Genomic DNA, 11,666 nt, shown 5'->3' with positions numbered 1-11,666 from the left:
GGAAGAGTTGTATATGGTACAACCCAAAGGTTTTGTCGATCCTAAAAATGCTGACAAAGTATGCAAACTTCAGCGTTCAATTTATGGACCGAAGCAAGCATCGAGAAGTTGGAACCGACGCTTTGATAAGGTGATCAAAGACTTCGGGTTTATACGAGTGTCATGGAGAGGCTTGTATTTACAAGAAAGTGAGTGGGAGCTCCGTAGCGTTCCCGATATTATATGTAGATGACATATTATTAATTGGGAATGATATAGAACTATTAAGCAGATGTAAAAGGTTATTTGAATAATAGTTTTTCAATGAAAGACCTTGGTGAAGCATCGTATATATTAGGCATCAAGATTTATAGAGATAGATCAAGACGTCTAATAGGGCTATCACAGAGTACATACCTGGACAAGATTCTAAAGAAGTTTAGAATGGACGAAAGTAAGAAAGGATTCTTACCTATGTTACCAGGCAAGGTCTTGAGTAAGACTCAAGGATCGGCGACGGCAGAAGAAAGAGAAAGGATGAGTCAGATCCCCTATGCCTCGGCAGTAGGCTCTATTATGTATGCCATCCTATGTACTAGACCGGATATAGCACATGCTGTTAGTTTGACTAGCAGATATCAAAGTGATCCAGGAATGGAACACTGGACAGCGGTCAAGAATATCCTGGAGTACTTGAAAAGAACTAAGGATATGTTTCTTTGTTATGGAGGTGACCAAGAGCTCGTTGTAACAAGTTACACCGATGCAAGTTGGAACACTGATCCTGATGACCCTAAGTCTCAGTCTGGGTACGTGTTTATATTGAATGGTGCTGCAATGAAGTCGGGCAAGCTCGAAGCGAGTGCACGGTGGCGAAGTCTTCAATAGAATCGGAGTACATAGCGGCTTCGCAGGCTTCATCGAAGCGGTATGGATGAAGAGGTTAATTGTAGAGCTCGGTGTGGTTCCTAGTGCATTGGACCCACTAGTCATCTACTCGTGACAACATGGGTGCCATCGCCAATGCACAAGAACCAAGGTCACACAAGAGGCTGAAGCATATCAAGCTGCGTTATCATTCGATTCGCGAGTACATCGAAGATGGAGAAGTAAAGATTTGCAAAGTACACACTGATCTGAATGTAGCAAATCCGTTGACTAAAGCTCTCCCTAGGGCAAAGCATGACCAACACCAGAATGCCATGGGTGTTAGGTACCTGTTATCACCAAGATTTAACCGAGTCAGAGGTGGGCCGCAGTCAAGATGGGCTTAAGGAAATATACGTGGAGAATTATATGAATCGGCCTGTTGGGCTTAATTGCCCGTGTATCTGTAACATATTAGACCTATTTTAGTTTAGAGATAGAATCTTAGTCGTGCACGGTTTAGTGCATGCCCACATTAGAAAGTCCCCTGGACTATAAATATGTACCTAGGGTTTATGGAATAAACAACAACTCACGTTCAACCCCAAAAACAAACCAATCTCGGCGCATCGCCAACTCCTTCGTCTCGAGGGTTTCTATCGGGTAGCGACATGTCTGCCTAGATCGCATCTTGCGATCTAGGCAGCACAAGCCCCACGTTGTTCATGCGTTGCTCGTACCGAAGCGTTTTTGATGGCGAGCAACGTAGTTATCATTAGATGTGTTAGGGTTAGCATTGTTCTTCGTTTAAGCATGCTTACGTAGTGCAACCCTTGCATATCTAGCCGTCCTCACGCCTATCTCAGGTGTGGGGGCGGCACCCCGCTTGATCATTATTTAGTAGATCTGATCCGTTACGATTGCTCCTTGTTCTACAAGGATTAGTTTAACATCTGCAATAGTTTGGCCTTACAATGGGGGGGAGGATCCAGTGGCACGTAGGGTGGCGTTCGCAAGTCCTAAACGGGATGTTCCTAGGATCAACTTCGTGTTGGTTTTTTGGCCTTGTTTAGGATCGGCTTACGAGCACCGTGCGTGGCCGCAAGGCCCAACCTCGGAGTAGGATGATCCGGTTATGCGGTGAAAACCCTAAATCGTCGTAGATCTCATTAGCTTCATCTTGATCAAGCAGGACCACCAAGTATTCGTGCACCCCGTACGGATCATGGGTGGATCGGCTCTTTGAGCCGATTCACAGGATAACCCGAGAGCCGATCGAGGCTCGTATTTAACGTTTACATGTATGCCCCGGCAGAAACTAAGCGAGGCAACTTCATCACCTTCCTGACCAGGTATAGGTCAGGTGGCACGCCCTTGCACTTCGCAACGCCGCGTGTGACCAGAAGAGCATTGCGGGCCGTCGCTCGGAGGGGTCTCGGCCAGCCGCAGCTCTAGGCTCCCCCCGGCTCTACAGGGTTGACAAGGCCGCTGCCCGCCGGTGGGTTTTGGCGATCAACACATTCCGGCACGCCCGGTGGGACAATCGTCCGCATCAACCACATCGCCATCTACATCCGAGATGGCGGACGGCACGCCGGTCACCTACGAGGATCTGCCTGATGACCTCAAGAAGCAATACAACGAGATCAAGGCTACCCTCGAAGCCGACCTCATCGGCTCTTTTCAGAGAACCCGTTCCGGTGGCATCAGATGGAAGGGGTTCTCACCAGAAGGTGCACTCGATGGGGTAGATCTCTCTGCCCCGTCGGAGGAACGCACCAGGGGTCTGCGGCAGGAGATCAACTACCTGGTGGCTCACTCGCTACACCGTCACTCGAGAACTTGGTCAACGTGCCGGAGCGTGTCGCTCCGCGCGTGATCCGAGAGATCATGAGCCACCGGCACTCGCCGTCGGGACCAGCTCTCGGGACGCATCAAGGAGAGTTGCCATTCCGAGTCCCGTCCACCGCTGCCATTTGCGTTGGCAGCACTCGCTGAAGTGCCGACTACACCGGCATTCCTCGTCTACGGAATTGGTGGCGACCCCGGTGACTACCGGCTCTTAATGGAGGCGCCTAAGGAGATCCCTCATGGATACGCGTGCATGTATGTGCCGGATTGTGGTGACCGGGCACTCACGAACCGAGGCCACAACATCGGGGACTCCGGCGAAGACAGGAGGAACGTCGGCGACAGAGCGGACGTGGCTAACTAAATACGCCACACCGACGAAACTCCCGAGCCCAGCTCCCGCAGCCGGCTCGGAGCTGGAAAAGCAAACGTGGCAGGCCAAGTACGCCACCCCGGCGAATCTTCGAGTGCAACTCCTACGGCCAGCACAGCGGATCGGATCGAGCACCATACCGAGAGACCGGTTCGGCATGATGCCGAAAAGAAGGGCGTCGGCTATTCCAAGCCGTACCCCGACGATTACGAGATGATCCCGCTGCCACCAAAATATCGGCTCCCCGACTTCTCCAAATTCGGTGGATCAGATGGCTCCAGCTCCATCGAGCACGTCGGCCGATATTTGGCTCAACTAGGACCGGCTTCGGTGTCGGATCAGCTACGCGTGAGGCTCTTTTCACGAGTCCCTCACGGGATCGGCTTTTGGATGGTACACCTCTCTACCAGCGAACTCCATCCGAGTCTTGGAAGCAATTGGAAGAACAGTTCCATATGCAATACCATTCGAAGCTTCCGAGTCCGGCATTGCCGATCTAGCCCAACTACGTCGAAGCGCGGGAAACGGTGACAGAATACATCCAGCGCTTCAGGAATCTTAGGAACCGATGTTATTCGGTTCGTATAACCGAAAAGGAAGCAGTCGAGTTGGCAGTAGCAGTGCCTTGCAACACAGCTCAAGGACATGGCCTCCCAAGCGGATTATCCTCGCCGGCGCACATGGTTCGAAACTATCAGCATATGAACAGCGCCACCCCGACCTGTACCAAGACAAGTTCAAGCGTGCAGTAGTCATGGTCGATACGGAGGAGGATGAAGTGCCCGCGGGAGGCCAAGAGATAGCAGTGGCTGAGTGGACTCGGAGAGGAACCCCCGTGGCCTCGCAAATGGGTAAAGCCACCGGGGCCGCCCGGGGGATTTGATTTTGACGTGACCAAGACCGAACAAATCTTCGACCTCCTCGCTCAAGGAGAAACAGTTGACGGTTCCTGAAGGTCTCAAGTTCCCCACGGCGAAAGAGCTAAACGGAAAGCCGTACCGCAAATTCCACAACTCGCTTTCCCATGCCACCAACGACCGCCGGGTGTGGCGTCAGCACATCCAAGCGGCGATAGAGAAGGGGCGGCTAATTTTCAACCAGTACGCCATGAAGGTCGACACCCAACCCTTCCCCGCCGTTAACATGGTAGAAATCACCTACCCTGAAGGTTGCCAGCCAGGTCCCTCGTTCAAGCATCAACATGGTAGGACCTGGAAACCACTCTGGCAAAGATGGAGATGAGGGCAGCTGCTCTCATAGCAAGGACACAGAGGAGGCCGCTCCACGCGATCGGCTCCATCATGATGGCAAGCGCTATGTCACGGAGGGAGAGGTGAAGAATATAAGATATCAGCGACCCCTCTCTGATCACCTCCTCAGCAAATATGTTAGCCAGTATGACCAACGCCGGCGACCCAATTACGATGATAGAGAAGATCGTTTGGCTAGAGAAGCCAGAAGACATCGTCGGCAGAATCACGATGAGGAGGAACACGAGCGCTGTGCCACGGGAGCATCCAGGGAGCAAGATGACAACAACGGACATCGGGACTGCCCCTTCTTCGTACACCGCCGGGATTCGGGAATGAGCCGATTGCCCACAATCGGCAATTGCCCGTAATGCACCGAAAAGAAGGAGGCAGCCAACGTGTCCGTGTTCGAGCGCTTAGGGCCTCTCCCGCCACAAAGCAAACGCGCCGAGTCACCTCGTTGGGCAGATCTTGAAGATTCGGAAGACGAGGGAGAAGTGGAAGAAGACAGGTACCACCGGCCAAGGTGGTGCCCCGACGGACTCAGCCGTTCCCGTAAGCGCGGGGTTCAGCGATTGCGCGGCCCGGAGGAAGCCGAAAGGTTGTACCCGCATACGCTAAGAAAGGCACGGCCTGATCCGGCTGCAAAGGTTCAGCGAACCCTGGATGAAGAGGGTCGTCCACGGAAAATGGAGTGGCGCCCTAAACAGAGGAAAGCCGATGATGAGACATCGGCCGGCACAAACATGGTACTCGTCTTGCCGAGCGGAGCGTAGCGCTCCACGACTCTACGGAGCACACAAGGTGGACGACGAGCAGCGCATCAAGTCGGAGGTTGGGTTGGTTTCATCCAGCCCGACCAAGTAGCAAGATCAAACCAATGGGCAAACCAGGAGAGGCTGATCCTTGTGATCGGCCCCAAAAAATTTACGAAGGAACTTACAAAACCTTCAACGAGCAAGCAACGTGGAGGCCGATTCCGATGATCGGCCAAAATTATCCTCACCTACCTTTCGCCCGGGTTTAACATGTTATCCAACGGAGCCGATACCATCAATTTTCTTGACAGAATCGGCTCGGGGGGCACCTGGGTATATGAAAATACGAGGATATGCAACAGAAGCGTCTCATCTTTTGTTGATGGGTATTGGAATATGGGGGCCGATGCACAGGTCGGCCGTAAAAAAAAAAACAAAATGAAAATTCGAAAATTTTCGAACACAGCCGATGCAGCAGGCATCGACTTAAGGACATGAAAGCCGATGCATGGCCATCGACTCAAGGGAGATTTCTTCAAGGACAATGTCAGGAGCAGCATGGGCGCGCGGATCAGATCAATGGTCAGATCAATGTCAGGGAGCCTATCTGGCCGGCAGGAACTGAAGAAACTCGGGGGGGAGCTCACCTTGAGGGCTCTCCGTTTTTTGGGAAGCCGATGTGTATTTAAATCGGCTAGCTCGGCATAAGGAGCTCCCTCAGACATGATCGAGCCTAGGTCCATACAGCTCTTCTTTACCTTGGCTGAGACTCGGGGGGCAACAGGCCTGGTAGATTGCTCGTTGAAGGACCGATGCGTTGTTATCGGCTCATTACGCATTGGCGAAGGGGACGAATCGGCAAGGTCAGTAGAAGGGAGAATCGGCTCAATTAAAAGGAATCGGCAAAATCAAGATTGGGGAAAAGTTCTTCATTGATTAAGAGGAGATTTCTTACATAAGGAGCTAATTGCTCTCAAAAGGGGAATACTAGGGGATCCACCGCCCCATCTACTACTACCGGCCCTATTCTAGAGGTCCTATCTATGGGCCATCACCGCCTTCGTCGTCGCCGGCATCGCCACTATCGGCGCTCGCTCCCGGCGGGCTCGTCGTCGCTCCAATGGCCGCCGACCGGGCCCTCGTTGTCTTCATCTTCTTCGTCGGCGTCGTCCTCGTCGCCGTCGAAGTCGCTCGATTGCCCGGCCAAGGGCGGAACCGCTTGGCCGGCGGCTCGTCGGAGGAGCCCTCGTCGTCGTCCTCCTCCTCCTCTTCCTCGCTCCTCCTCCTCCCCGGGGAGGTGAAGTCGCAGGAGAAGCCGTCGTCGTCACTCCCTTCTTCCGTTTCCCCAACGGCGAGGAAGCGGAGGTCGCTCTCCCCGTCCGTCAAGGACTGGTCGTCCTCGGACCGGATGGAGAAGTCGTGGTCCGATTCCTCCCCGCCGCAATGGCGCGGCGGGTGTTGGCTGCGTGGACCGCTGCCGCGTCGTACTCCGGCGTCGGCTCACGGGACGTGGAGGATTGGCTAGCAAGGTCCGATGGAGCGAGAGGAGGAAGAAGACATGGTGGCTGGGAGGGTTTTTTGGACTGCTAATGCGGAGGAGATACAAAGGAGGACCGTTCGGAGCGGTTAAATCAAAGGAGGATATAGTGGAAATTCAATGCCACAGCGAGCTTCCGAGGTAGTGGTGCCTAAAAGAAAAAAAAACTGCCGGGTCACGCGGAGAAGTTGAGAAGGCAAGGCATCATCATGAGGGATACTCGCGACGGTTCTCGCCACGACATGACCCGACGAAGGAAAGCGAGTGATTTTGGAATTACCAATTCCAAAACCAGGGGGGCATGTGTTATCACCAAGATTTAACCGAGTCGAGGTGGGCCGCAGTCAAGATGGGCTTAAGGAAATATACGTGGAGAATTATATGAATCGGCCTCGTTGGGCTTAATTGCCCGTGTATCTGTAACATATTAGACCTATTTTAGTTTAGAGATAGAATCTTAGTCGTGCACGGTTTAGTGCATGCCCACATTAGAAAGTCCCCTGGACTATAAATATGTACCTAGGGTTTATGGAATAAACAACAACTCACGTTCAACCCCAAAAACAAACCAATCTCGGCGCATCGCCAACTCCTTCGTCTCGAGGGTTTCTATCGGGTAAGCGACATGCTGCCTAGATCGCATCTTGCGATCTAGGCAGCACAAGCCCCACGTTGTTCATGCGTTGCTCGTACCGAAGCGTTTTTGATGGCGAGCAACGTAGTTATCATTAGATGTGTTAGGGTTAGCATTGTTCTTCGTTTAAGCATGCTTACGTAGTGCAACCCTTGCATATCTAGCCGTCCTCACGCCTATCTCAGGTGTGGGGCGGCACCCCGCTTGATCATTATTTAGTAGATCTGATCCGTTACGATTGCTCCTTGTTCTACAAGGATTAGTTTAACATCCGCAATAGTTTGGCCTTACAATGGGGGGAGGATCCAAGTGGCACGTAGGGTGGCGTTCGCAAGTCCTAAACGGGATGTTCCTAGGATCAACTTCGTGTTGGTTTTTTGGCCTTGTTTAGGATCGGCTTACGAGCACCGTGCGTGGCCGCAAGGCCCAACCTCGGAGTAGGATGATCCGGTTATGCGGTGAAAACCCTAAATCGTCGTAGATCTCATTAGCTTCATCTTGATCAAGCAGGACCACCAAGTATTCGTGCACCCCGTACGGATCATGGGTGGATCGGCTCTTTGAGCCGATTCACGAGATAACCCGAGAGCCGATCGAGGCTCGTATTTAACGTTTACATGTATGCCCCGCAGAAACTAAGCGAGGCAACTTCATCACCTTCCCGACCAGGTATAGGTCAGGTGGCACGCCCTTGCACTTCGCAACGCCGCGTGTGACCGAAGAGCATTGCGGGCCGTCGCTCGGAGGGGTCTCGGCCAGCCGCAGCTCTAGGCTCCCCCGGCTCTACGGTGTTGACAAGGCCGCTGCCCGCCGGTGGGTTTTGGCAGTCAACGATACCTTACAATGTAATCTAGATTATTGACTCTAGTGCAAGTGGGAGATCGTTGGAGATATGCCCAAGAGGCAATAATAAAAGTGGTTATTATATATCTTTGTGTTTATGATAAATGTTTATATACCATGCTATAATTGTATTAACCGAAACATTGATACATGTGTGTTATGTAAACAACAATGAGTCCCTAGTAAGCCTCTTAACTAGCTTGTTGATTAATAGATGATTAGTTTCATAATCATGAACATTGGATGTTATTAATAACAAGGTTATATCATTATATGAATGATGTAATGGACACACCCAATTAAGCGTAGCATAAGATCACGTCATTAAGTTATTTGCTATAAGCTTTCGATACATAGTTACCTAGTCCTTTCAACCATGAGATCATGTAAATCACTTATACCGGAAAGGTACTTTGATTACATCAAACGCCACTACGTAAATGGGTGGTTATAAAGGTGGGATTAAGTATCCGGAAAGTATGAGTTGAGGCATATGGATCAACAGTGGGATTTGTCCATCCCGATGAAGGATAGATATACTCTGGGCCCTCTCGGTGGAATGTCATCTAATGTCTTGCAAGCATATGAATGGTTCATAAGAGACCACATACCACAGTACGAGTAAAGAGTACTTGTCAGGAGACGAGGTTGAACAAGGTATAGAGAGATACCGATGATCAAACCTCGGACAAGTAAAATATCGCGTGACAAAGGGAATTGGTATCGTATGTGAATGGTTCATTCGATCACTAAGTCATCTTTGAATATGTGGGAGCCATTATGGATCTCCAGATCCCGCTATTGGTCATTGGTCGGAGAGAGTTCTCAACCATGTCCACATAGTTCGCGAACCGTAGGGTGACACACTTAAGGTTTGATGTTGTAATAGTAGAACTTGAATATGGAATGGAGTTCGAAGTTTTGTTTGGAGTCTCGGATGGGATCCCGGACATCACGAGGAGTTCGGGAATGGTCCGGAGAATAAGATTCATATATAGGAAGTCATTTTATAAGTTTGAAAATGATCCGGTGAATTTATGGAAGGTTCTAGAAGATTCTAGAAAAGTCCGGAAGAAATCACTTTGGAAGGCGGAGTCCCGGAAGGACTCCACCACCCATGGCCGGCCAACCCTAGAGGGGTGGAGTCCCAAGTGGACTCCACCAAGGGGGGCGGCCACCCCCCCTCATGGAAGGGTGGGAGTCCCACCCACTTGAGGTGGGAATCCCACCTTGGGTAGGTTTCCCTACACATGGAAGGTTTTGGGTTGGGGTCTTATTCGAAGACTTGTAGTCCAACACTTGGGGGTTCCACCTATATAATGAGGGGCCAAGGGGAGGGGGCCGACCACCACAACACTACCACCTTGGCCGCACCCCAAGGAGGCCGGCCACCCCCTCTCCCCAAACCCTAGCCGCCCCACTCCTCCCCCTCTCCCGCAACGCTTGGCGAAGCTCCGCCGGAGATCTCCATCGCCACCGCCACCACGCCGTCGTGCTGCCGGATTCAAGGAGGAGCTACTACTTCCGCTGCCCGCTGGAACGGGGAGAAGGACGTCGTCTTCATCAACACCGAACGTGTGACCGAGTACGGAGGTGCTGCCCGATTGTGGCACCGTCAAGATCTTCTACGCGCTTTTGAAAGCGGTAAGTGATCGTCTACCGCAGCAACAAGAGCCTCATCTTGTAGGCTTTGGAAATCTTCAAGGGTGAGTCTCGTTCATCCCCTCGTTGCTCCCGTCTTCTAGATTGCATCTTGGCTTGGATTGCGTTCTCGCGGTAGGAAATTTTTTGTTTTCTATGCAACGAATCCCTACACTTTCTTGGTTGTTATTTGGATCTTATCCATGTGATGTTTTAGAGCTTGTGCTTATTCTCATGACAAACTCTAGTTCATCGAAAAAGGATTTCGCATAGATCACTTGTTGCGTTTTCGAGTTTGGTGATTTTCTCGGTTTCTCATGTTAAGGTGTTGATGATGGGTTCGTTGCATAGAAAAAAAATTCTACCGTGAACAAGAACAAAACCAAGATCCAATCTACGAAAATCCAAGATCTAATCTATGAAGATCAAAGCAACGAGATGTATGTGATGAAGCCCGTCCTCTCCCCATTCCAGCGGGCAGCGGAGGTGTGGTAGATCCCCTCGGAATCCCAGCAACACGACGACGTGGTGGTGGTGGTGGTGGAGGAGAAAAGCTGCAGGGCTTCGCCTAAGCCGGAGCAGACTTACGGTGGAGGGAGAGGGGAAGCCAGAGGTGCAGGGGTGGAAGGAGGGCTGCGGCCCTGCTAGCGCGCGACAGGGATTGCAACGGCGCCAAAAAGTAGCTTCTTGTGACGGTAAAGCACACGTCCGTTGGGAACCCCAAGAGGAAGGTGTGATGCGTACAGAAGCAAGTTTTCCCTCAGTAAGAAACCAAAGTTTATCGAACTAGTAGGAGATGAAGGCCACGTGAAGGTTGTTGGTGAAGGAGTGTAGTGCGGCGCAACACCAGGGATTCCGGCGCCAACGTGGAACCTGCACAACACAATCAAGATACTTTGCCCCAACTTAACAGTGAGGTTGTCAATCGCACCGGCTTGCTGTAAACAAAGGATTAAACATAAGGTGTGGAGAATGATGTTTGCTTGCAAAGAACAACAGAGAACAATGATTGTAGTAGGTTGTATTTCAGATGTAAAAGAATGGACCGGTGTCCACAGTTCACTAGTGGTGTCTCTCCAATAAGATAAATAACATGTTGGGTGAACAAATTACAGTTGGGCAATTGACAAATAGAGAGGGCATAACAATGCACATACATATCATGATGACTACTATGAGATTTACTTAGGGCATTACGACAAAGAACATAGACCGCTATCCCAGCATGCATCTATGCCTAAAAAGTCCACCTTCGGGTTAGCATCCGCACCCCTTCAAGTATTAAGTTGCAAACAACAGACAATTGCATTAAGTACTGTGCGTAATGTAAACAATACAAATATCCTTAGACAAAGCATCGATGTTTTATCCCTAGTGGCAAGAGCACATCCATAACCTTAGAACTTTCTGTCACTGTCCCAGATTCAATGGAGGCATGAACCCACTATCGAGCATAAATAATCCCTCTTGGAGTTAAAAGTATCAACTTGGCCAGAGCCTCTACTAGCAACGGCGAGCACGCAGGATCATAAACAACACATATATGATAGACCGATAATCAACTTGACATAGTATTCCATATTCATCGGATCCCAACAAACACAACATGTAGCATTACAAATAGATGATCTTGATCATGATAGGCAGCTCACAAGATCTAAACATGATAGCACAAGAGGAGAAGACAACCATCTAGCTATCGCTATGGACCCATAGTCCAAGGATGAACTACTCACGCATCAGTCCGGAGGCGATCATGGTGATGTAGAGTCCTCCGGGTGATGATTCCCCTCTCCGGTAGGGTGCCGGAGGCGATCTCCTGAATCCCCCGAGATGGGATTGGCGGCGGCGGCATCTCTGGAACTTTTCTCGTATTGTGGCTCTCGGTAATAGGGTTTTTGTGACGGAGAGAATATATAGGCGAAAGGGCAGA

The sequence above is a fragment of the Lolium rigidum genome, chromosome 7 (assembly GCF_022539505.1).
Source record: "Lolium rigidum isolate FL_2022 chromosome 7, APGP_CSIRO_Lrig_0.1, whole genome shotgun sequence".
Classification (NCBI taxonomy): Eukaryota; Viridiplantae; Streptophyta; class Magnoliopsida; order Poales; family Poaceae; genus Lolium; species Lolium rigidum.
This window is presented reverse-complemented; position numbering follows the sequence as displayed.